Raw genomic sequence first — 4,702 nt, forward strand, 5'->3', positions numbered from 1 at the left:
CCAGTGTCAGAATTTGCGAGAGATGTTTTGTGCCATCGCCGCGTGAGTAAATGATTAAGAGTTCGATCCCTCTGTGATAGGTGCAATGACCACCAGAGCGCATTACTTTTATCGGGTGCATTGGTATTGACATCTTCTTAGTCTCGCAAGTGTCACTGAACAGCGTCGTGCTACATAAACCGAGCGTGTGCAGTACTCGTTGCTTTCTCAAAATAGTAGATAAAATATCCTTGTACATAGCCACTGCACGCAGGGACAACGCTGGCACAGCAAAGCACGACTTGGTAGTATACTCGGTTATATTTACTTATTAGTAGGTTTCCTGACCATGAACGCTGTGGGACAAGTTAAGATCTTGAAATAGAAGTCAAGTCTGCTTTTAACAGAATTTTATTTAGTCTTAAGTCCACAAAGGTTAATCAGATGTCATCAGAGAAACAAAAGTAATTGAATTACGAATTTCGGTGATAAGAAGTTATGCTAACAGTATGGGCGGTATCAGATGAAAGGCAGACAGCATGGAGAATAAAGCACTGTGCAGTTCGCAGATACGAGATTATCGAAACAAAATACAAATTTGAATTAAATCAGCAACACAAGTTGCGTACCAAAAACATAGAGAAGTAAACTGTTCATTTTATAGATTGCGCTACTGCGTGTAGTGAAAACTTCTATCTCCTCAAGATCAGTAGATTGTGCGAAGCAGCCTCAGATGGCCCCCAGCTTCCGTCTACTCTAACACTCTCCCCGAATCTCTCCCGACTCCTCCGCCGCTCCTCCCTAAATGCCAAAAAAAAGGTCCTTGCTGAACTTCCAACCCATCAAAAATTCAACGTGAAGGCGACGGCTCCAAACTACTGCTAATTGTCGGATGAGAAACGTAACAAAATTTACGAAAAGTTGGGTAAAGGACAGCAAACTTCCCAACCTTTGGGTACAAGACCCATATTTTACCACCGCGAGGTTGGCACTAGACTGAAGCAGTTTTAATTTTGTAGGTTGGCCTGTGCGCTTTATGTGCTAGGCGGGGCGACATAGTGTCATTTGATAAACCACATTTTTTAAGCGAAGCCCTACCGAAGTTCCCACACTAGCCGTGCGGCACCGCAGTGTCTGGGCCTTTGAAGTTGTGGAAAAGGAAAAATGTTGCGCTCATTATCTTAAGAGGGTGTAAAGGCGGGTGGAGCGTTCACTGCCCAGCACGCAGACAGGTTCCTGCTGTGTTCTCACAAAAGCGGCCGACTGGGCCACAGCCCGGCTTCCGCGAAAGTTGCTCAACACCCCAGGGACTCGTGTTGCTTGTCCTAATGAGATTCACTGTCTGTCCTCTGCCAACGAAGGAGGTCCGAGACTACCAAGACCAGCCTAGGAAGCCATGAAGTTTCCTCTCCAAGTACACAATTCCATTGTGTTCACAAGTATGACCGTAAATCTCCGTCTGAACAGGCCTTGGAAAGCCAAATGGTACATACCGGCCGCCGTGTCATCCACAGCCCACAGGCGACACTGGTTGTGGATATGGAGAGGCAGGTGGTCAGTGCATCGCTCTCCCGGCCGTATGTCAGTTTACGAGACCAGAGCCACTACTTCTCAATCAAGTCCCAGTTTGCTTCACAAGGGCTGAGTGCACCCCGCTTGCCAACAGCACTCGGCAGACCGGATGGTCACCCATCCAAGTGCTAGCCGAGCCCGACAGCGCTTAACTTCGGTGATCTGAAGGGAACCGGTGTTACCACTGCGGCAAGGCCGTTGGCATAACTGTAAAGAGTGGGTGTAAAAAGGAATTGATATCACACAGCGATATGTGACAGTATTGCCGTAGTGAGACTCCTGTTCAGAGTTGTTTCCAGGCCTGGTAGCGTATATAAGGAACGTGAGCAGCGAAAGATGTTGACTGATTACTGTGAAGAACACGGAAGTGCCACACACTCACGTGAGAACGCCATCAGCACCAGACGGAGTCTGAAAGAAGCCTTGTTGTGAGTCTCCATTTGATCATCTGGTCGAACAGCGCGACATTTTCTCACGAAAAATGACTATCCGCTATTTTTTCTTGCCGGTAATCAATCAGTAACGAGGATTTGGCTAAATAAACTGTGATTTACAACTGTACATGATTGATTCCGGGGAAACGGGAGCCGCCCACAGTGACTCGATGGTACTGAAGTCTGCAGAAGTCTCTGTGATTATTGTCCATCTACCTTCGATTCATTCAAATGTGTGTGAATTCCGAAGGAACCAAACTTCTTAGGCCATCGGTCCCTAGGCTTACTCACTACTTAGACTAACTTATGCTAAGAACAACATACACACCTATGCCCGAGAGAGGACTCGAACCTCCGTCGGGAGGGGCCGCCTAATCCGTTACATGGCGCCTCAAATCGCGCGGCCCATCGATTTACCTCTAGGCACTTATTCGTTTATTTTGTGCAAGTGTACGTACACCGATCACTTCCCCAGGTCAGAGTGCCTAAGACCTACACAATACAAATTTCCAATGCTGATTATGAAATTCTAAGTAACAAGCGACTAATAATAAACTTCTAATCTGCGAGGAACAAAAATATTTAGTAATTTATCGTAAACCAGCTCCAGCGCCAGCTTTTAGAAATCCATAGATAGTCGGCTATCAACCTTCCTTCAGTGAAAAATTACACAACCGACTTCTTGACGCAGTTCTTGTAAGCTATCATACAAAAAAGATACCTTACATTGAATTCTTGAAACAATTCCCGTTAACTCGATATGTCACACGACAGAGTTACGTGAAATTGCACGAATTTTATTAATATACAGATCCAATAAATAAACCAACAGCCGCACGGGGTAGCCGAGCGGTCTTAGGCGTCTTGTGCCGGTCCACGTGGCTCCCCCCGTCGGAATTTCGAATCCTCTCTCGGGCATGTGTGTGTGTGTGTGTGTGTGTGTGTGTGTGTGTGTGTGTGTGTCGTCCTTAGCGTAAGTTAGTTTAATTTAGATTAAGCAGTGTGTAAGCTTAGGGACCGATGACCTCAGCAGTTTGGTCCCATACGACCTTACCACAAATTTCCAAAAAAAGAAACAAAACATCTCGTGAATATAAACTACTAACATCCACACTAGTAATAGCACGCAAGTAATTTACCAGACCCGAGCAACGGGACGCAGTTCTGAGTGAAGGAGGATTTTAAGAGGGCACGGCCGTCTCGCGCGACTGAAACTTCACTGCGCGGCATACAGCCGACACAATCAGTCGCTGGAGCTACTGCGTTTGGCGCCGCAAAAGCAGCCCCTTGTGCCTGCTTTTAACGACGACCCTTCGGAAAGCCTTTGTACTGGAACACGGCCGAAGATGGAAGATAAACGTACGGAGAAACTCACTTCAAAACATTGGTGGCTCACTATAGCCACCTCAGTTAAGAATCGCAAGAAAGAAAACGCTGTTTATCTCAGTATTAGGTTGCAGAAGTTAAACTCTGCCCTACGAAAGAATTGACGCCTGTGATAGGCTACAAAAACTATAGTGGATGGAATTGTAACAAGTACGAACGCCCTGTTTGGCCAGAGAGAAAACTTGTGGCCCAAATTGCAGACAGAGTTATTGGCCTCTTCTCTTGCAGAAATCGTCGAGTGTTTGAGCAAGGCGTTTCGCGCCACTCTGAGACGATTGCGAGAGTAATTATGTGAACACTTGTTCATAGGCTCGTCTTAAATCATAAGGGCTTAAACAGCAAAGTTTCCTAATACCGAGAATCGCACCGAGCACTGACAGTTAACGCTTGTGAACTATTTGAGGGCAACAATGGACGCGCTATTCCAGCCAAATAGTGTGTACCACGCCAGTTAACGTAGCTAGGGAACAAATAGGAGTCTCGCCTCCACCAAAGATACTGTGTTTAACAGTCGAGAGGGATGTAAAGCCGCGCGGGATTAGCCGAGCGGCCTTGGGCGCTGCAGTCATGGACTGTGCGGCTGGTCCCGGCGGAGGTTCGAGTCCTCCCTCGGGCATGGGTGTGTGTGTTTCTCCTTAGGATAATTTAGGTTACGTAGTGTGTACGCTTAGGGACTGATGACCTTAGCAGTTAAGTCCCATAAGATTTCACACACATTTGAACATTTTTTGGATTTAGAACAGATTCTCAGGTTCACAGCTCAGGCCGACAGCCGCCACTGCTGCCGCCGACCCAAGGTAATCAGACGCGCTCGCGCTCCGCCAGCAAGTGATTTTCAACTGACACTCAGAACTGCGGTCGTCTCCGTCTCTCCTAATTTTCGTACATTGAGCCATGGCCTGTAGTTAAACATATTAACGATTGTCAGGCTTAACTGAAGCAGACACGCGAGATGTCCTACCTAACGAAAAGGATTGATCAGCCACTGTAGAGTTACGAATTGTTTTAATTGTGCACTTCTTTTTGATTGCTCTTTACCGACTCCCATTCAGTTTTGGGTATTTTCATTGCGCATTTTAGCGTAGTAGATATTCTGGCCGCAATTGTATTTGTCTGTATCTTTATCGACTCCCAGACATCATCATAAACCATCTTACCATTAAACATCTACATCACATGGATACTCTGAAAATCACATTTAAGTGCCTGGCAGAGGGTTCATCGAACCCCCTTCACAATTCTCTATTATTCCAACCTCGTATAGCGCGCGGAAAGAATGAACACCTATATCTTTCAGTACGAGTTCTGATTTCCCTTATTTTATCGTGGTG

General features: G+C 46.3%; 1 pseudogene; it reads right to left on the bottom strand.

The window, feature by feature from the left end:
* Positions 1 to 1,636: 1,636 nt before the first annotated feature.
* Positions 1,637 to 1,754, bottom strand: LOC124555206 (annotated as a pseudogene).
* Positions 1,755 to 4,702: the final 2,948 nt, after the last annotated feature.

Source organism: Schistocerca americana, chromosome 1 (assembly GCF_021461395.2).
Source record: "Schistocerca americana isolate TAMUIC-IGC-003095 chromosome 1, iqSchAmer2.1, whole genome shotgun sequence".
Taxonomy (NCBI): Eukaryota; Metazoa; Arthropoda; class Insecta; order Orthoptera; family Acrididae; genus Schistocerca; species Schistocerca americana.